Raw genomic sequence first — 23,935 nt, 5'->3', positions numbered from 1 at the left:
AAGTCGATTAATTCAAAATCGAGTTATAGTAATATTCGAGTTATCGTACTTCGAGTTATAGCGAATTGACTGTATAAAACGTTATAAATGATAAAATAAAGGAATGACAAAGAAACGCAAAATGAATAACCAATTATCAGCTAACAACGCTATTTCATTTGTAATATTTCTAGAAAATTATGTATTTAAAGCTCAAAATAAGTGAAAAAAATGCTATTAAATAATTACGCAATTATGAGGATACAATGTACATAGATTGAATAACTGAAAAAAGAAGGGTACAAAAATTGCATTGGAGTTTCTCTAAGTGTATGAACTCGTTTTCTAGCTCCAGTTTTTTTAAATATATATCTTGGTTAAATGTATTGAAGGTCTAAGAATATCTCCTTTTTATAAGCAAAAGTATTTCCTTATATGGAGTACGAAATCAAAATACGTAATAAATATCAAAATGCATGATATCTAATCCATTTATTTTGTAAATTTTTTCACTTACATGTATTAATAGAATTTCTGTTTTTTTTTCTTTTTTCAAAATTATGACTCGTATTACCACACATTTAGTAAAGAATACAAGACTGAAAAGTAATTTTAACCGAATAAATGGTTTTTATGCCATATTTTGGTAATTTTATCACACGTTGTAAAAGCATATCTCATTGTTACTTTTATCAAAATATTGTCGGCGAGATTTATCAAAGAATTAAGTGTCCCAAAAGAGGCAGAAATTCAAAATATGTTTTAGCATATTCTGATTGTTTTGACCAAACTTTTTCTTCTCAGAATAAGACAAAGCAAAATCTTAGTTGAAAAATTTTTAATATTTTCTCTGAGTTGATAAAGTTGGTGATGAAAGTACAAAAGTTAAATGCTGCTAATGGGAATCAACTCAAATGAGTTCATATACCTTTATTATTCGGGAAAATTAAGTGTGTTAAAAACAAGAATTTTGAGAATAAAACTGTACCTCTTTATGAGTTTAAGAAATTATAAAAGATTATCTCACCTTATACCAAATTTTGTAATTTGATGTTACAATCTTGCTTGAATATTTATAATTTACTTCCATATATCAAAGTATTTAGAAAAGTCAGAAGCCTTTCCCAATCTTTTTTAAAGAATATCCTTATGACTGAAACTGCAGATTTCTTTCTTCATTATCAATAAGCGGGAAAACATTTTAAAAAAATATGAAATGAAAATAAAATCAAAAATAACTTTTGAAGACTGATTATTTATCAAAATGAACTCACGGTATTAACGAAGCCATTTTTTTCTCTTTCATAACCTTCTAAAAATGCAAATATCGTATGTCAAAAGACAAAAATCAAAAAAATATATATATAAATAACAAGAAATGTGAACTATTTTTAAGAAAGAATTCATTTAAGAAACATAATTATAATAAATTTATTATTTAATCTGGCAACTTTTCATCTTTATAAAAAATGCCAGAAGTAAGAATAAGCAACCTGCATACTCAACATGTATACATGTTTAAATAAATACCACATTTTTCTTATGAGTCCCTTTTAGGTACAAAACGGATTCTACTTCCTCATTGCACGGAATCCAGAGAAAAACTAAATGGTCACTATTTCCTCAAGTATTTTATAATTTGTTGTTAAAGATAAATAAGCTTAGCTATTAAATACATTGCATTAATTCTCTAAATGCTGATATTTTAGTAAATATTTATGTAATTTTAATTAGCAACAGTAAGTTTTAAGTCAGCATTGCTTTTTCGCAAAAAAAATAGCTATGATTGGTTAAGATCTCAAAACGGCTCACCCCAAGAGTACTATCTATATCAGGGGTGGCCAATCTGCGGCTCTTTGAAGGATTATTTGTGGCCCTCGATAAATGTTTCAATGCTATTATATTTTAATATTTTTCTGAATCCATTTGAAATTAGCATATTTCGAGGGGAATTTTCCATTTCCAATATAATTGTGACCCAAAAAGCATCTGAAGAATTAGAATTAATAAAGATGCAAGATGATTAAGCTCCACAATTAAAATATTAGTCGACCAGAATCGAAGTATCCAAAATTTAAAAAGGCTGCCTAATTATTTCAATATTCGGAACAACATACTTCTCTGAATCCTTTTATTCCACTTTAAAATTCGCTAAATTCAAGCACCGATCAGTATTAACTAACCAGCATCTCAAAGAATTACTGAGAAGTGATGCCACTAATTATTCACCACATTTTAAAGAATTATCAAAAGAAGTAAAATAAATATGCTTAATATTTAAATTCAATACACATATCGTGTACGTTTATTTATATGTTTTCAATAAATATAATTTCAGTAGAAGAAAAATTTTAATAAATTTCAAATTTCAAAAAATGGCTTGACTATCAAGGAGCTTGGCCACCTCTGCTCTATACAGTACTCAGGCATTAGAACTAACAAAACTTATCTTTCAAACTTTTAGATATATTTAGCAAAGATATAGAAAGACAAAAACAACCTCGAAGCACAGTAAGAAACAGTATTTTCTATGATATTTCATGAAAAAGACAATATTATAAGCTAAAAAATCACTATTAAATTTCATTACTTAAAAGTCCCTCTTTGACACAACAAGGGATTTCCCCCCTCCATACAAAGGCAATATGAATTATATGAACAAACTTGCCTTATTTATTTAAGCATCAGACTGGTTTCGGCACATTTAAAAAAAAAAAGAACTCCAATAAAATTTTAACTTTATGTTTGGTAATCACAGATCCTGAGATTATAAATTTAAAGTAAAATTTAAAAAATTGTGTAATATTTTTCAAAATAATTGATTTTGAGATTGAAAATTACGTACTTTTCGTGTCACGCTAACAGCTGTACAACAAATTGGGATTCTTAACTTTCAAAACATATTTCTTTAGTTCAATACTGTGAATTTCTGTGTATTGCACAGAAATCTTAAAGAAAAAATCAAGTAAGTAATGAAATAGAACTACATGCATTACTTAATATCGATATTTTAAGGAAAAATTCTAAATACGCTTACTTAAAGCTTGATAAAAATAGCAAATTTAAACTTTGACCGTAAAATTTAGTTCAAAACATTACTTACCTTACAAAAAAATTTCATAGAATTCCTTGACACACTTTTTTTTAAATGTGTAGTAAGGTAGAGATATCTTCTCAAAATCAACGTTCTTCAGAAAATGCATTTAAAATGCTAAAAAATTTTTAAATGTAACAAAAAAATTCCGATAATAAATAAAAATTTATAATTCAAAATGTAATTTCTGAAAAAGTTTTTATTTTTTTATTTTTTCGTCTTAAAAATTTATTCGAATAAATAGCAGATCAAATGCCGACCGGTCCGTGTAGGGGGCAGGGAACTGCCCTTGCATCAGAAAGGTCCTGAGTTCGAATCCCGTTTAAGGCATGGATCTTTCTTTCTCTCTCTCTGTGTGTTCTATGTCCCTTCTCTTTTGTGTGTGAATGTGACCCGCCCTATGAACGGGTTGTGGTTGTGTGAATGGCGTGGCAGAAGTCGAATTCCTGCCCGTAGATGGCGCTACTGAAAAACAGGAACACTCGCACCCCCACTGCCTAAACAGGCATACGACGAATAAAATAAACGGATCAAATGCTAAAAGTAAAACAAAAACCAAAAAAAAAATATGTATTTTTATTTTTTGCGGAGTGACTTTCGATTTCGGTTCCGTGCGTCAACGTGCGGAAAAAAAAAAACTAACTCAATTTCTGAAAGTCGGAGGTAAACAGTTTAATGGTTTTTGGAAAGCTAATGAACCAAATTTTAAATATGGATAATAAAAATAATTGAAATTTATGACGAAATAGCGAATTACCCACTTGTACCTGAAATAGCCAATTACTAATTTTGAAAATTCACTTTAATTTCACTTTTTCAATAAAATGTGCTCCACTTAGGCCTTTTACAAAATTCAAAATTTTAAGACTAAAAGTATTTTTAAACTTGAAAATGAAACACTTTGAGATTTGAAAAAGTTTTGAGAACATTTACGTAATTGAAAATTATAACTAGGTTCCTGACAACAGGTTTCAATGAATAAAGGAATACAGAAACATTAATTAGCTGTTTAATAAGTAATAAATTCATACACATAAAATTCCTGTTAATATAGAAGTGGAATCACTTACGTATCTGAAGGGGAATGAATTTCAATTAATAACAAGTTTTCAAGACGAATTATCACAGCAAATTATGTTTCACTCCCAATTACATTTTATCTACATGAAATAAAATCCTCGAGATCCTAAACAAATAATGACATTTTTCAAAAAGAAATGCTGACTTATAATTATATTTCACTCATTAAAATTACATCAATATTTACTGAAAGATAGAAATTAAATGCGTTAAAAACCATTGTCTGATTTTCAATAAGATTTTGAAGAAAAAAAAAGGATTTTTTAACGTAATTAGTAATTAAACTCACTTGATCAAACTTCAAAAACAAGTTATAAATTATTTACTTTGCTAAAAAATGAGAAAAGCACTCAAATCTAATTTATGATATTAATTTAATAGTGAGAGGAAACACTTCGGTAATAATGATTCTAACAAGATTTTCCATTAACTGTTCAGAATAATTAAAGTGGACCTGGGCAAGTAACAGATCATGAGATTGTGTTTAATTATGTAAACCAAAAACTAATTGCTCTTAATATAGCATCGCCAATTCATTAATCAACGCAATACTAAATGTAAGCTTTAATTTTTAAACAATCTCTTACTCAGTAATTTTATGGTTGGAGACGTTTTAATCTTTATTAATACGCCATTAACAAAAAGTGAAAAGCCGCTGCACTTTACTTTTACTTTTTTCCTCAAATATTTTTTTTTCTATATTTTTTTACACTTTCTTTTATTTTTTTATTGCAGAAAGTATTTTTAAATGAATATATAATATTAATTTTGACTATGAAACTATTTTATAAATAAATTCTTAAGGCTTTGAAAATCACTAATTGATTCTCAAAGATAAAATATAACGAAATTTTTAAAACAATTCAATTATAATTGAAGGACTTCAAAATAAATATTTATCCTTGAATAATTTTCACATGGTGCATTTAAATCTTTTGATGGGAATATATATTTTACCACAAAGTTTGCATAAGATTATTAAAAATAACCAAACAAAGTACAACAGAAACTATATAAAACAAAGAATATAAGAAAAATCAAGGCAAAATCGTGATAAGTTTATCAAAACTCTGCGCACAATGCACAGATAAATGTGAGACATAAGAAATAAATGCAAAAATAAAACTGAGAGGAATTATTTGGTAATAATTTGGAAATCAAGAAAATTTCAATGAAAAAGATTTTGCAAACTTCAAAATTATACATGTAGGATAAAATTTGAGGAATACTACATATTTATTGCAAATTTTAAGTGGACGTAGTTTTTATTGTTAATGTGTTTGCAGTAACAAAAAAATATGCATTTTTAAAAACATGGTTTTCACTCAGTAGCGCTTACAAGTAAAGAAAAATTAATGAATAATTTTTTTTTTGTGCCAAGGGTTAAAAATTAAATATTCATTTAAGAATTAATTATTTTTTTAAAAAATGGTAATACGTAATGTCTATTGTTATATTTATGTTCGCATGACTTCAAAAGTAAAAATAGTTGTAAATGATCAACCATAGTAAATTTGTGACAGAAAAAAAACACAGATGCAAAAAGTGCGATGTACAAAACCACTAATGCCAAAAGAGAGATTAGCATTAGGATTAGGATTAGTTTTAATTGAACAGAGAACTAGTTTGATATTTAGGGATTACTGGTCAAGAGAGTAATTAGAAATGAGCCACAATCTTCTTGACGGTTCTAGATTGTTCATCTTGACGGTTCTAGAACCACAGTTGTATATCGATACCTCATATAAAAATTCATATAAATTTTTATTGTGACAAATATTAGCAAGTTCATATAATTGCTTAGATAACTACCCTGAAATATTTCAAACAATTTTTTGCGCAGTGTATGAATCTTTTTTTTAAGATACTATGATGAGGGGAGACTTTGCTTCCCCGTCATTAGCCGTATAGCTGATAGTGGTATACATGACTGTTCATTTAGGCCATTATTGAATGCATAAAAACAATAACGTTTCCAGAAAATAATGTACAAATCGTTGAATGTAAATTTAGATTTTTATTAAGTATAATTTGAATCAGATAGTGGCCACATCTTNACTTTTTTCCTCAAATATTTTTTTTTTATATATTTTTTCACTTTCTTTTTTAAATGAATTTTCACTTTATTTTTAAATGAATATATAATATTAATTTTATATTTGAAACTATTTTATAAATAAATTCTTAAAGCTTTGAAAAACAATAATTGATTTTCAAAGCTAAAATATAACGAAATTTCTAAAACACTTCAAATATAATTGAAGGATTTCAAAATAAATAATTATCCTTAAATAATTTTTTATGGTACATTTAAATCTTTTGACAGGAATATATATTTTACCAGAAAATTTGCATGAGTTTTTTAAAAGTAAAGCTATACCAAGCAAAGTACAACAAAAACTACATACAACGAAGAATATAAGAAAAGTCACTGCAAAATCGCCCTAAGTTTTATCAAAACTCTGCACATATAAATGTGAGACTTAATAAATAAATGCAAAAATAAAGCTGAGAGGAATTATTTGGTAATAATTTGGAAATCACGAAAATTGCAATAAAAAAGATTTTGCAGACTTCATAATTTTAAATGTAGGATAAAATTTGAGGAATATTACATATTTATTGCAAATTTTAAGCGGACGTAGCTTTTATTGTTAATGAGTTTGCAGTAACAGAAAAAATATCTATTTTTTAAAATATGATTTTCAATTAGTGGCGCTTAAGTAAAGAAAAATTAACGATTCTTTTTCTTTTGAGAAAAGGTTAAAAATTAAATTATGGTAATATGTAATGTCTATTGTTATTTTCATGTTCGCATGACATTGTAAAAGTAAAAATAGTTGCAGAAATGATCAACCTTAGTAAATTTGTGGCAGAAAAAAATCACAAACGCAAAAAGTGCAATGCACAAAACCGCTAATGCCGAAAGAGAGATTAGCATTAGGATTAAGATTAGTTTTAATTGAACACAGAACTAGTTGATATTTAGGGATTACTGGTCAAGAAATAATTAGAAATGGGCCCTCTTCTTAACAGTTCTACACTGTTCATCTTGACGGTTCTAGAACCACAGTTGCATATGGATACCTCATACAAATTTTATAACCATTTCTCTTGTGACAAATATTAACAAGTCCATAAAATTGCTTAGATAACTACCCTGATATATTTCAAATAATTTTTTGGGAAATGTATGAATCTTTTTTTAGAAATATTGTTGTAAAATATCACATAAAAATTGCGACGATTTTTTAATTAAAAAAAAATTCCTTATACATGGATGTACGATTTTGCTTTCACCAAGTATAATAAAAAAATCTCCAAATTGTTACCTTAAAGTGCATTGGGTTATACCTCAAGTTGTTATGTAGTGAAAAGTAAACCCATATATTTTTTTCTTTATAAAAAAATAAAGAATTTAGATGTTTTCTGTGCAAATAAAGTTCAGTTAATATTAAAAATATAGCAGTGAAATTTAATATTCTCTGTAACACTATTTTGATTGGCAGGCACACAGAAACTTTCCAGAAGCAAGTCTTGAACGAAAGAAAGAGAAGCGATACACTTCCCGCACATTCACTGAAAGAGAAAAAGCTGCTACCTAAATACGTAGCAGAAAACTGGAACAGAGTGACGTTCTGATAACCAGAACTGAATAGAAGATACTTTACTTCCCCGCACGTCGCTGAAAAGAACAGAAAAGCGTTATTCACCATCAGAAGTACCAAAAAAAAAGTAAAATGTTGGTCTCACAAGATACGAAAAATTACTCAAGGTAAGGATGTCCACAGATAGGTCTTGCATTTCATTTCAGCCAACATAAGAATCCCGTGACGATTCCTAAAATACATTAGAGAAGAATTTGATTTCGAAAGTCCTTTTTTTTCTTCAAAAGAACCAAAAAAGACGGATCGAATTCGCCAATGCCACATTTACAAAAGAAATCGAACAATGAATTGCGAAGATCGTCGTTTCTCCCCGGAAAATTCAATTTAGGCCACTTCGGTTTAAATTTGTTCCCGAAGAGCCCTAACTCTTAAGAAAGCTTTTCTTGTAACAGCTGCACCGAGTTAAGTGTTTGCGATCTAAACGAAACACTTTCGTTCCACGTTTTGAGCGGCACTTCATCAATTCACAGTGCATGAATAACAATGTTAAAATGACTGATATAAACTTCGAATTTGTTGCTACATCTTTAAAGTGGTTACCAAAACTTTTATTTTTGATTGAATTTCAGCTGCCAAGAGTTATTAAATTTTTAATACACAACATTTTAAAGTACAAGAATATATTAGAAAATTCAAGTCATGTTTGGTCCATACTGAAAAACATAATTGAAAAAATTATTATTTTGCTTTCCTTATTCAGAAGAAAAGGCTGTTATTATTTTTCATATTTTTTTACTTGTATTTGAGAACGCCAATAGCATTCGTTGTTAAACTCTTAGTTTCTTTGCAGCATTTTTAATTTTAAACTGTCAAACCAAAAATGAGCGCAGAGCTGCTCCGTTATATGTACTATGAATCATAATGCCATGCAAATTTTCTGCATCCTGTGGGTGTTAAATTAAACCATATCTCTGTCCAAATGGAACTATGAAATCAAACGAGGAATTGCGAAGATTGTCGTTTCTCCCCAGAAAATTCAATTTAAATTGAATTATTACGCACTGCTAAACTTTCAACTGTGTACGCTGAGGAAAAAGTATGGAGAAAACTGCCAGAATATGGTAAAATTTACCATATTTCTAGCTCTATGGGAACACCAAAAAATTCGGTAAAATTTACTGAATCGATTTGGTAATGATTTCAGTAAAAATAAATATGATATATGGTTATAAAATTTGCAAAATAAGGTAGAATTCGGTAATTTTATATGATAACTTGAAGTATAACATAAAAAGTATTTAATCGTTTAAGTTTGCTCGTCAGTTTTTTAAATTTTTGCATTTTTTACTTATTTTTCCTTTTTTCTTTTGCTAAGTGTTTGGTAATAAGAACTGTAAATGTAAAGAGCAGAATGTCCGGTAAACTATTACTATATGAAAGGAAAAATTAACAAATGAATGGTTTAAATACCGTATATTTTTTTTTACCAGAATTATGTTTTTTTGCCTTCACCAGAAATTACATTACCTTAATTGAATACCTAAAATTGACCTAAAAATATAGTAATTTTACAAGAATTTTTTCCTCCGTGTAAAATGAATGTTTACCTCCTGCTTAGTTCTTAATTTGGGAACTCTAATTTAAGTATATCAATATAAAGGATAAATTCGGAACAGATCTTATTTTTCTGTTTAATTCCTAATTTCAAGTAGGATTTAATATGATTTGCTCTACCTTCATGCATTTGAAAGCACTCAGATTTTTTTGGGATGCCGCAAAAGCTCCTAGCGATTAAAAATATTTTTCAAATAAATATAATTCTTATAAAATCTTCTCCCTTGATAGTGTATCTAGTCAATTACAGCACATAATAAAATAGCTGATGATATCATTTTTCTGAAAAGTAAATGTTTGATTCTTATATCATGCACATTTTATTGTGCTTTCTTTTTTTTTTCTGTCGTATACCTGCTTAGGCAGTGGAGGTGCGATTGTTCCTGCTTTTCCGTGGCACCATCTATGGCCAGGAATTCGACTTCTGACATGCCATTCACACAACCACAACCCGTCACTTTCACACACAAAGGAGAAAGGACAAAGAACACACAGAGAGAGAGAAAGAAACATCCATGCCTTGCCCGGGATTCGGACCCAGGACCTTTCTGATGCAAGGACAGTTACCTGCCCCCTACACAGGCCGGTCGGCGTGTTTTCGGTTAAAAATTAATTTTAAATTTTAATCCTAAGAAAAACCGATTTAAAACATGAAAACGAATTATTAAACAAATTATTTACCATCAGTAAACTATTATTTTTAAATGCAAAGGAATTAAATAATAATATATCGCTGTTTCAAAACTAAAACGACACTTCTGCCCTTACTACTCATGTTATTTCAATGATAAGTGAATGTAGAAATGTGGTTTTAGTTTTGAACCAGCGATATGTTATCGGTATGTATTCGAGAATAGCAATAGAACTACCTTGTTACAATTCTAGGTAATTAACATTTTGCTTAGCACTAAATTATGTAAGATAAGCAGAGAAATCTCATTAGAGAATAAATTTCTGTTTATTAAAATAATAACTATTCATTAAATTTAGCTATATATATAGTTATTTATATAGAAGATGTGTGATTATTACCACAATCTACTCTCCAATCTAAATTATGGCCGTGAGCGCATGCGCCAGTATTGTCTTCAGATCGTCATTAAGGAGGAATCCCAGACCTGCGTCATTGCAATTAGAATAAATCTAGTGCGAATTAAGCAACCACACTAAATTTATTGTTCAGCGAAGTTTCAAGACAAGAGATGTCGTAAATATAAGGAAAATTATGAAATGCTGAAGAAAGATTTGAAAATTAATTTGACCTGTTAAATAACATGTGATAAATTATTTGAAAGCTTGAATCACATTTTCAGTAATTGTTCTTTAACTTGCTATATTTTTATCCTAGGGGTGACGATTCTTATGAGCACTAGTATTATTCGGAACAACCTCAAATATTTTTTTTTTCGATTGAAAACATCACAAGATAAGAAATTCAGGAATTATAATCATTATTTTTAGAAATTTATGATTCAGAAGTAAAACGTTTGAAATTTTAATTTTTTCTAGAGATTTGAGGACACACATACAATCTCTTTTTCTCTGAAAAAAATTGTCATGGGGTCAAAAATATTATATGATTAAAAAAACTTATGAATGATGATCATCATTTTTTTAAATTTAAGAATTAAATAAAATGAGATTGGAAAATCAGATTTGAAAGATATTGAGATATAAGAATCAAATTAAATAACAAGCCTGAAATATTTTAAACGGAAATTCACTGCAATTATCTCACAATACACAATTTTATAATTTTACTGAAAAACTAAAATTTATCAATATTACTATTAAGTCAGAACAAGGTTTCGAAAAAATCATTTTGCACTTCAAGACAAAACCTAATAATTTGTAAATAAGGAACTGATGTTTGATTAAATTTACACTCAATAATGACACTTTAAAATTTTGCCTTCATTTCGCTCATTTTATAGGTCAATTATGTTTAGATAATTGATTTATTTGCTCATTTGCAAATTTTAACATAGTTTTACTTAACAATGAATGATTATTATTTTGCTTTTTAAAAATACTAATATCAAAAATACTAATAAAAAAACTACTTGTAAACAAATAATACTTGACGTTCTAAAAATACAATTTAAGAGAAATGTGATAAACAATACAAAACCAATTCAAAAATATAAGGATATAAAAATGCGTAGTTTGCTAATGAAACTATATTCCGCTATTTATAGAATACCAGAAAACTATATAAAAAGTTAGAAAAAAGTTTGTCATTTTGTAGTATTCGGTGTTGGAAATTTGCACGCTACAAGTAATGAATCTATTGTAATTACTACTTTTTCTTCCTAGTTCATTTTTTAATGTAAAATACCACATTTCCAAATGTAATTTATTATTTTTTTAAGTGCAAGTAGTGAGGCAAGAAGTGTGATACACACACAAAAAATAAACGTTAGTTTGTACTGATTACTTAAAACAACTTTCAACGTCAACTTAATGAAGAAAAAAAATTCAAACACAACAATTTTTTTTTCTCATTGGTGCAAATCTTGCGTGATTCTATCAGGGGACGCATGGGGAATCTTCCTGATAAATATTACTTAGGTTCTTTTTTTTCAGTTTAGTGAAATTAAGCTTTCCCCTCATTTTAGTTAAATTAACACTTAACAGAACCACAAATATTTGATAATTTCTTAGCACTCTTAAAAATTATAATTCGCTGTCATAAAAATTTGTAAAAACAGAATGATACAAGGAAAAATTCGCAAAAGTTTCGGAATCATTTTTTACAAAATTTTTCTCACATTTTTTTTTTTAAATTTTGACTAGGAGTCTAAATAGAATGCTTCCGCAAAATTTGTATCATAATAGTAAATAAGTAGTTTCGACATTAATAAAATAGTTTGTATTCACTACAGTTTGGAAAATATGGTTTTAGTTGTAGTTATTTATATTGGTTATAATGTTGTTGCAATTCTTGAAGACAGAGCAAAATTGTATTTACTCACAATATGAACTGTGATCACTATAAAACAATGTTTTCAAAGCAAGTATTATGCGCAACAATTGTGCAGTCTGAGGAAAAAAATAATGAAACCGCCGAAAATCTTTCAGTTGGGATGGTATGATATTCAACACGAAAGAAGGTTTCATATCCTTTTAGTCATTAATGCTATCTGCAGCAATTGTTTTAATTGATTTTAAAACTAAGAAAAATTTAATTTATTTCTCATGCAGGTTTGTGTGATATATTATCATTTCCTTTCATTATATTTCTTTTTAAATCGGTGTAAATATTTGAAACATATGTTATTAAATTATAGTTTCAACTAAATAACCGTTGTGAATAATAAAGCACATTATCAAGCCAGTTGTATTTAACATTTTCTTGAAAAACAAGTTAAAATTGCATGCGCTAACAGTCTTAACATATAACATATTCCATAATAAATTATAGAACTAGTTTCAAAATTAATGTGAAGTTATTATATAGAAAAAGATATTTATTATCGAATCCATTTTTTAAAAACAAAACGTCTGTGTTTTTTTCAGAAATTTCTGAAATATAATCATCAAAACGTTTTTTTTATGTAGTTTATTATGATGATTCAATAAATAAGCTGCGCATTCACCGACACATGGAAAAATTTTATAAGTATCATTTGCAAATATTTGTCTCTAGCAACACAATTTGTTTAAATGAGATTATTTTTATCAAGAAGCATTACATATTTTATTTACACAATTATATTAGTATATTTACTTTCGCTCTTTGTGAGAGTCAAAATATGTGAAGCCAAAGCACGACAGTGTTTAAAAAGAAACATCTAAATTTTTAATCGCTTGATATTGATGGGTAAACAATTCCTTCTCTCTTTTACTAACACCTTTGGTATAATAAAAAGATTATTTTTAGTTATTTGATCTTATATGAAACTTTGTTATGAAAAAGTACTTCTACTTCATTATTATTACAATTATTTTCTCGAAGTTACAATCTCGAATATGTCAATTAAATCAAATTGTGCATATTAATAATAAATAAAATTGCAATACCATGACAAATATTAAAGAGTTAACAATATTTTGCAAAATTATACAATAAAATTTTTTTTTAAAAATATTAATATTATTATTTTGGAATTTGTGAAGAAAAGAATAAAGTTATAATATTGTACTCATTGTACTTTAGATTTTATACAACAAAGACAAATATATATCTTCTTATACAAAAGGAAACTGCAAGAACCAACTATGTGATAAAATGTGCACCGTAAGTGAAAAATCCAGGAAATGAGAAATAATGGAATTACAATGTGTTCGTTATGTAGAATTCGACAGTTCAATTTCTTAAGAAGTTTTATTTCTAATTAAAACTCTTATGTTGAGAAAAGCTGTGTTATTTTCTTTAATCTAGGAATAAATATGAAGATAGACTAAATTGTAAAATGAATCCTACCCAATGAAACTACAATCGCAAATCATATTTTAAAAAAACGATTTCGTATGATTAGCATAACATGTAACGCATTACTGTAGGTTTTAAAAACGTGTAACGTTTGAATTGATAATTCATTATAATCAGCTTTTAAAACCCTAAATTATTCTAGGTTAGTATATTCTAATTGTTATCAAATAAGACTTTGATTTATATATGTAACCCATATTTATACAGTTAAGTATGACATATCGGATGTATTAAAATTTTTAAATATGCTTATTTTTGTAAACACATCTTAAAATTTAATATAAAATACAATCGAAAAAGATTTTTTTGTCAAATTACGGTTGTATTTTAAGGAGTATTTTTAGAAATCATATGACTTCAGTCCTCGAGTTTTATTCAATGCATACTTTAATTTATTAATCATTTTCAATTATTTTCAAACTAAAAGATGTACACTTAATTATTGTAGCATATTTATATAAGAAAATTCCTTCGAAATTACAACGACGAAATAAAATCTTTCCAATTCAACAAATTTAAATAATTTTTTAATTGAAGTAAACTATTTTTGGTGTTAGAATGTTAACGAATATGTTTCACCATCCTTGAAAAATGTGAACTCTCAAATTAAATACAACAGTCAAAGAGATTACGATATAAAATGAAAATCTAATTTTTATGCTCAAAATAACTTTTTCTTCAATGTAGGTAATTACTGATTATATACTAATATTTTTATATTAGCATTGATATTTTGAAAGTGAATATATATTTAAACATAAATATTTTATAAGTATGCTGGTATAGTATCTGTAGTTTATATTAATGTTTTAATCTTACTAGAAAAAAACCTCAGATATATAAACATCAGGAGATATTTAATATCATTCTGGTTAAACCTTTAACTTTGTTTTGACATTTTTCTTGTCAAAAACCTATCTGTTACATCATTCAAATAAAAAATACCTCAACATAACAGAAACTGTAAGATATTAAATACGTATTTTAGTAAATTATATTATTAATTAAATGAAGCAAATGTCATTTCAAACAAAACATTCTACAGCCGAATTTCTTTTCTAAGTCAATTACATAATTATCCATTTATCTACTTGGCTATATTTGCTTTATCCAAAGTATGTCAGATTTTTCCAACGAGTTTCGCCGAAAGCGCTGTCAACACATTCAAAAATTTAATTTACTTCCTGCCATTCATCAGTTACTTGAATCTAGAATGACATTGACCTTTTTTCAGAAAAAAATGAAGCTATTGTTTTACTTTTAGCTATTAAACTGTTTTATATTAAAATTTCTACGAAAAAATACCTTTGTATTTTTTAACACTTAAAAAAATATTGAGTACTATTATGAATAAAATTCACATGGATCTTTAACTTAAAAATTTAATATTTTAATGAAATTAAGCTATCTAAAGTACTTGCAACAGATTTCTATGCATTGATATTTATCAAAGAAATTATCTAGAAAAAAAAAGCAATTGAAAGTCAATAATAAATATTTTTCCGAATGCAAAAACTCGTCTAAAATATCTCGGATAGTAGTATGCTCATTATGGACTCGCTCAGTGATTTCAATTGCAGAATAAAATTTGACGACATATTTTAACTCAATATATCATTTGACATTTAAAGATACATACGTTGAACAAAATAACAGAAACACTTTTATACTGACATATTTTTTAATCTTTCTCCAAAAATACATAAAGAATCTGTTTCTAAATTTAGAAGTTTAGTATATGCGATTTCTCATGCTTATCAATTAAGTTTAAAGCTTTTAGAGATTTGAGGAACCGACAGCAATGTTTTTGAACACACTATGTCAAAAAATATCGCAATAAATTTGCTACTTGAAACAATTGTTTTAGTTATAATATGTAATGATTGGACAAAATTTCGTAAATCTGGCTTAAATACTTATGGAGATATGACCATTTTTACTTTAAAAAAAAAAGCTCTTCTTTTGTTTAAATACTCAATAAAATGACTATGTTTTTCTACTGAAAATGTTTACCCTGACGTATGAATTTCAGACAATCAAAATAAAAACGATATTATCGATAAATGAAATTTTATGCTTAACTGATTATTGGCATTTTATACAAATTTTAAATAAGTTGTTGTTTTGAAGTGAAGTTGCAGTTTAACTGAGCTGAAGTTGTAGTTTTAATATTTCTTACAAATGAGTCTTAATAAAAGACAAATCCTAACTCGACAAGTGCAATGGAAAGAGTTTAAAAATGACTGCTGAGCTGGTAGAAAAGCAGTATTAAAATAGCAAAAATTTCAAGCAATTACAACTAGAAAAGCAGTATTGTAAACAAATTTAAAGCAGCAGACAGATGATGCTGTAACAACAAAAATTAAAAGAAAAAATAGTAGAAAAATAATGCTAGAATAACAAAGATTTAAAGCAGCTGCTGGTAGTATTGTAATGCTAGAATATGAAATGTTAAAAACAACAGGTGGTAGGATTCTAAAGCTGGAATAGGAAAAACTTAAAGCAACGAATTGTTAAAAAAATGCTACAATGCCATAGTTTAATGGTAGAATTCCCATGCTGACACATCAAACATTCATCGCAATTCATGGTAAAAGAGTAATACTAAAAATAGCAACAAAAAAAGCATCTGCTGCTGTTGAAAGTTAGCTGGAAAAGCAGAAAAAGAAAGCCAGAGAGGCCTTGATTGTCGCTCGCCCTGCTATATATTTCAGCAACACAAGCTGATTTATGTATTCTGGACAAGCAATAAAGTGTACCAATACACACCATGCCATGCAAGAAATTTTGTTGGAAACAGCAAATATTTATGCTCGTTCATGCTGGTTTTTTTGTTTGGATATAACATTTCATCCTTGTCTAGCAAACAAATACCAGCAAAAATTTTAGCCTCGAGTGAGTTGCAATGAGTGCTTGCATCGCGTCCCGGCATTCATTGGGAACAACTGTACTCAGTTGCATCTGTGCAAGTAACCTGTACGGTCAGTTTTGCGTCTTTTAAATGTCGGAGTTTAACAAATCACCCCCCCCCATACTAGATACGGTCAGTAATGCGTTATTAGTCGGCAAAAAACCTGAATACATTAATCGGCATTCATACATTTGTGAATTTTGCGAAGCTATATTCTGCCATGATGACAGGGGCTTTTGCTATATTCCATGATAATGACTCTAACAGCAGCTCAGACCCGAGCTTTGTCGGACTCTTTTGGCTGAGGAGTTTTGGATCACCCTCCCAACAGCCCAGACCTTGCGATGAGTGATTTTTATCTTTTCCGATATTTCAAATATCGTTTTGGTGGCAACCACTATAGCGATGACCAAGACGTTAAAACGGCCGTGACCTATTGGGCATCGCAGCAGGCGGCTAGTTTCTATGAAGAAGGTATTTTAAATCTAGATGTAAGGTATGATAACTGCTTAATCAAACTTCACAACTAGGTTGAAAAAACGAGAAAAGTATGTAGAATCTGAAAATAAATTTGTTTTTCGAAAATTTTCTTTCGTTTGGTTTTTATTCTCAAATGACCCTTACTTGACAAACGCGCCTCGCAGAAGGATGGTTTTCAAACTTTAGGACGAAAAATTTAAAAAGTTTAAAACATCTATTATGGCAGAAAATTTATGAGAAAGGACATAAATGCTTGCACCTTGAATTCTTGAAATTATTTCCAAATCTTGTTGGCTAATGGGGTTGCAGATAGTAAAAGTACATAACGGAGAAAAATAATTTAAAATTACAACAATTTGATACATTACGAAACTTTGCTGCTAGTGGCCAGCATTTCGGAGATATTATAATGGTTTTTAATTCACTGAAAGAATTTAAAAAATTATGATAAGATTTTAACTTTTTTCTTTTCATAAAGTTTGTAGTTTAGGGAACTATAGATCGAAATCTTTTTTAATCAAAAATCAAAAACTCTGAATGTCTGACATTTTTCATGAATTTTCTGGCATGAATCATTTTTATTTCCAATAATTTTCATATCCTACAATATTTATTTCCTATCATTTTTAGCACCTATCACTTCCTATCATTATTCTTCATTATTGTTTCATATTTTTTTCTCGCTTTTGATGTTATAAAACTTTAAAAACCACTGATTTATGACCTTGAATTAGTAAATGTTTCCGAGTGTCAGTTTAATTGCTGTCATTGCAAAATATATGTAATACTAATCTGTTTAAATAAAGAAAATTTTTGATCAACATGAATGAAAGCCCAAATATTACCCCATAAACAGACCGAAAATGTCACATAAATTTACAAGCTTCTTTAGCTTTCTTTTAGCTTTATTTATATGCAGCATAAACTAACTCATTTTTATCTGTATACCGAAGTGACTTTTTAAATTAGTTTTCATTATCTCCAAATTTCAAAATATTTGACTTTTTAAAGTAGTTTTCATTAAACATTTCATTACCTCATCATCCAATTTTAAAATATTTTATTCCTATGTATTAAACGCATTAAATGATAATCAATTCTTTAAAAAAACGAAAGTACATTTTGCTTTTTTCCTAAATGATCTAAAAATAGTTGAAATTAATAGTTATGTTTCTCAGAAAGTGTTCAATATTATATCTTATTTATCTATTTAATGGTATCAAATTTACGTAAATGATTCTAAACACATAAGTTTAATGCAGCGAAACCAATTTGGGAAAAAAAATCAAATCGCAGCTCTTTGATATTAACAGTCATAAACTTTCTCCCGAAATGGCTTTGAAAATCAATTCAAGAAAATCGGTTTTCGCACCTGATAGAATTAAACAAAAAAGTATTATAAAAAGTATTGATAAGAGAATAGAAGGAATCGATTCCAGTCATTTAGCAAATATAAAGCGCAAAATCGTTTTAACGACCACCGTTTTCGTTTTTCCTTTTTTTTTATTTCCCGCTTTCTTTTCAAAAACAAGTCTGAGCGTTTCAAATCTTTCCAAATTAGAACTGTTACGATTTGAAAGACGGGGGGGAAGAGAAACGGAGGAACTACCAGTTCGGTTTCTACAAAATGGCGCTATGCGAAAATAGAAAAAAATGGCGGCCATTTCCTAGTTGAACGATTATTTTCCGTGGAAAACATTTTCAGCTTCCAATGAAGCACGAAGGCAGAATCAAACTGATGAAGTCTTTGATACAAGCTAAAAGCAAAAAGAAACGAGAACCTTGAGCATGAAGGAAAGAAAGGATATAATCTCCTCTAACTCAAGAATTTGAAACTTTCTGACAGGGGACAAACTTTTCCTTTAGTAAGAGCATGTTATGTCTTTTGTTTGGAAAAAGAATTCGTTTCTATTTCATTAATTTCTTTTAGTATTACATGTCTTTCAGGGAAATGTTAAATCGCAGTTTTGAACTACAAATTTCTTTTCTTCATCAATAACCAATTCTTTAATAAGGAAACATTAGACAACAAGAATTTGACTATTTGTATTTTATGTTTTTGTAATGAATATCGATGTTGTGCACTTTAAATAATTTTGAAAAAAGTTTATTAGAGAATTTTTTTTATATGTTATGTATTTTGTTTGGAAAAAGAATTCGTTTCTATTTCATTTATTTATTTTAGCATTACATGTCTTTCAGGGATATGTTAAATCGCAGTTTTGAACTACAAAATTCTTTTCCTTCTCAATAATTCTTTAATGAGGAAACATAAGACAACAAGCATTTGCCTATTTGTATTTTAGGTTTTTTCTTGCAACGAATAACATGCAAAACAATTTATGCAATTTTTAAAAACAGTTTATTTATTCAAAAAATAATTTGTTCCCATAAAATTGTAGAAACATTTTTAAGGAAAATTAGCATTTGCTAAAATGGCGAATACTATTCTTGAACTTATTTTAAAATATTGAGCATGAGGAAAAAAAGCATATGATCTCTAACTAAGAATGCAAAACTTTCGCCCGAGAGACAAACTTTTAAATAGTAAGAGTATATTATGGCTTTTGTTTGGAAAAAGAATTCGTTTCGATCTTATTAATTTTTCTTTTGGTATTGCATGCGTTTCAGGCAGATGTTATATCACATTTCAGAAATTTTCATCAATAGCCAATTCTTTAATAAGGGAAATAATCCACAACAAGCATTTTGCGATTGGTAATAAATGTTTTTGTTTCCGTAATGCAGTTCCGTTTTTTTAATCTTGTAATGCATATCGATGCAGTTCAATTTAATTAAGCTCTTTTTTTTAGAAAAAAAATTCCTTATATAAAAAACTAATTCTTCCACTTAGCATTTTAAAGGAAAATTAGTATTTGAAAAAATGGCACTCTGTGGGAATTAAGAAAAATTGATGCATATTTGCTAAAAGATTTTTTTCTCAGTTGAAAACATTTTCAGCTTCAGTCAAAGAACTAATTCGGAATCAAACTGATAGATTCATTGATACAAGAAAAAGGCAAAAGAAAAGTGAATTTTGGGCATGAAGAAACGAAAGTATGTATTTTCTAAGTCAAGGTCTTAGAACTTTCTGACAGTAGACAAAAGATTCCTTTAGAAAAAAGCATGTTATGCCTTTTGTTAGGAAAAAAACTAACTTCTGTTTCATTAATTTCTTTTAGTACTACATTCCCTACAGGGGAATGTTAAGTCGAATGTCTTTGCTTTACTTGCAATAAAAATGAAGCAAGTATTCTTTTAACGGGAATCAGTAAGGCATATATCAATAATGCTAAAGCTGACTTTTTCTAAGAAACTAGTTATGATATAGCTTTTGAATTTTCAGGGATATTTGAAATTGTGTCGGTTGTAAGCTGTGATAATTGTTCAGCCTTAACAAAAATGTTTTTTGAGCTATGAAAGATTTTTGCTCAAATGTTATAATTTTTGTTAAAATTTAAAAGTTCTCAGTTTATATTTTTTGAAAACATATTTCTGCCAAAAATATTAACATGTACACGTAAATGTTCTGTGAGAAAAACTGAAGGAATATCTTGTTCAGATGCTGAGAAACGGTAGGTCAAAAAGTTTCGTTTTAGCATTTTTGGTGTAAGCCCAATACTAAAGCGAACTAATATACAGCCCGACCGGCTTGAGTAGGGGACAGGGAACTGTCCTTGCATCAGAAAGGTCCTGGGTTCCAATCCCGGGCAAGGCATAAATGTCCCTTTCTCTCTCTGTGTGTTCTATGTTCTTTCTCCTTTGTGTGTGAATGTGACCCGCTCTATAAACGGGTTGTGGTTGTGTGAATGGCGTGGCGGAAGTCGAATTCCTGGCCATAGATGACGCCACTGAAAACCAGGAACAATCGCACCCCCACTGCCTAAACAGGCATAGGATAAAAAAATAGTAATATATATGCATNTATCATAATTGGTATATAGACTCCCCTCAAACTTATTTCCAAAATATAATTTAAATGAAGTTTATGTTCATTTATCGATTTTGTTTTTATTATACTATATATATCTGTTTGAAACCAACAATATAACACTTTATTTTTTGGAAAAACAAATGAATAAAGCATTTAAAAAAATACTTTAAGTTACTACATTTTTTTTTACTTCATTGTCTAAATGTGATTTTATTTAAAACTTTCAGATTTAAATACCTTTACCCATATTTTATGGAATTTACTTTGAGTTTCTTGCTGATTAAAGCAACGCATGGTATATAGTTTATTTTTATCAGGAACTAAACTAAATATATGTTATATAACGTTTATACACCATTTGGCAAAAAAAAACTTGATTCCCACCTAAATCGTGAAGATTTAGGGTGTTTTTTATACATAAGCTAGGTTCTATAGTTTTTGTAACTTGAAACATGGATCGTGAGGTGAATGGGGATATTTTGAATACTGTTTCGAGGAATTTCCATTTCACAGCCAATAGGAAAGCTGCTCTATTCATACATCGTGACTTGAGGATGAATGTTTTCTTTTTATGAAATAGTTATTCAAAAACTTAACTTCCAATTCAAAGATTCAATCTAAATCCCATGGAATTTCCTGGGATTGAATTCGAAAGAAGATTATGTAGCTAGCCAAGTTGACTCTCCTCACTGTCCAGAACTCAATGCAGCTGTGATGCTCACCTGTATGTCAATTCCCAGTGCCACCTATCAAAAACTGGCTGAAAGTTTCTCAAAGCGTTGGGTTTGCAGATACTTTTGGACATATTGTGGTCACTGTTAACTATTATAGGTAAGAATTTTAATAAAATGTGTATACTAATTCAAAACAACAGATTTCAATCAAATACAGATCAATGAACTGAAACACAAAAGTTTAACTAATTTAAGTTGTGAGCAAACATTCTTATTTTCATATTTCTAGATTGAGGAGTTTAATACAATTCTTATCTTACTCTGAATGAAGCACTGAATAAAAATGTTGCATCTCTGAAATGTATCTTATGGGTGCATCTTTGAAACGATATTATTCATTTTGCAAATAAAATTTAGATGTTCTAAGATAAATAGATCACTAATGAAAAGAGGCTCCTCTTTCTTCAATATACTGTTCTATTTATTGATTTCTTTCTATGCACTTCCGGAGAATGTTAAGTTGAAATTTTGAACTACAAATTTCATTTCATCTTCGAATAATTAATTCTTTAATAAAGGAAATACAAAACAAACAGCAACAAACACTTTCATATTTTTCATAGAGATAATATAACGTCCTTGTCCCTTTGAGCAAAAAAAAGCATTTTGAATCTCGCATAATATAATTAGAATTTCAGAAATGCATTATATGTTATAAAATCATATTCCAAAATATGCAAAGTAATAACAAAAATACATATTTATAGTAAATAATTTAATTATGAAAAACTCAATTATACTCTGTTAGTCTGGCTTATTCGAAGCTCTGGCTTATTCGAAGCAAAAGTAACTATCAACTGCTATTGATTCTACCAAAAATAGAGAATTCCATGTGTTCATCTTCAAACACAATATAAAAGTCCTAAATATAATGAGAATTAAAAAATAAGCTATATGTTTAAACAAACTAATTTATTACTAAGATCGTACCGTATTATACATTTTGATGGAAAATAAAATTATTCTTCAATTTAATTTAATTTTTTGTTTTGATCAACAGCTAAGAAAAGAAATAATATTAGGATAAACTGATTCAATGAACAGATGAGTGGATATGAGGATTTATTTTTGGTGCAGACCAGTGTTGTATCAAACGGTTCAGCCTAAATAACATGTCCTCGCACACTTTTTTGAAAGCAGAATTCAGAAAAATGCTGCCTCCATTTAGATTGTTTAAGAACAGCATTCAAAAAAAATTACTGACGTCCTTGATAAATCAACAAAAGTTGTAAAAACGTTTTTATATGTTGGTTGATATATTTTACCATGTTCACTAAACTTCATGCCTTCCTCAGAGTCTTAACCATTTCGTTATATTGCAGAATATTATTGTTCTAGATAAACACTCATGCAAAAAACGTTTTTCATAGAAAAATTCGGGAATATGCTTCAAATAACAGGAAGTTTTAACGCACCTGAAAGATTAAGAAATCCTAACTTTTTAAATTGATAAAATATCAATTATTATTATGTTATANAAAAAAAAAAAAAGGATGAAATTTTTAAAAAACCGGGAAAAAAAAGATATAATCTTTTCATCAGCCCACACGAAAGAGAATGCTTTCTGATATTGTATCAATACAGCCAAAGCAAAATATATTAATACAATAGTGTGAGGAGCACTCAAAAAAAATTTTTTACAAAAATTACAGCAAATAAAATAGAACACAATAAGTAAAAATGACACGTAAAAACAGAAATTAAAATAGAATAAAATAAAAGGAAAAAACAGTATAAAACAAAATCTGCTGTTGTTGTTAATTTACGTCGCACTAGAGCTGCACAATGGGTTATTGGCGACGGTCAGGGAATTATCCCGGAGGATGATCCGAAGACATGCCGTCACAATTTTGATCTTCTGCGGAGGGGATGGCACTCCCGCTTCGGTTGCCCGACGACCTGCGCCCGAAGTCGAGCACAAAAACAAAATCTATAAAGCGAGTAGCGAAATCAAATGTATACTTACATGAACGGGAAATCTTTCAAGAATGATTTAAATCGGATATAATCGTGTGGGCTGATGAAAAGATTATATCTTTTATTTTCCGGTTTTTTTAAAAATTTCA

Source organism: Parasteatoda tepidariorum, chromosome 3 (genome assembly GCF_043381705.1).
Source record: "Parasteatoda tepidariorum isolate YZ-2023 chromosome 3, CAS_Ptep_4.0, whole genome shotgun sequence".
Taxonomy (NCBI): Eukaryota; Metazoa; Arthropoda; class Arachnida; order Araneae; family Theridiidae; genus Parasteatoda; species Parasteatoda tepidariorum.
This window is presented reverse-complemented; position numbering follows the sequence as displayed.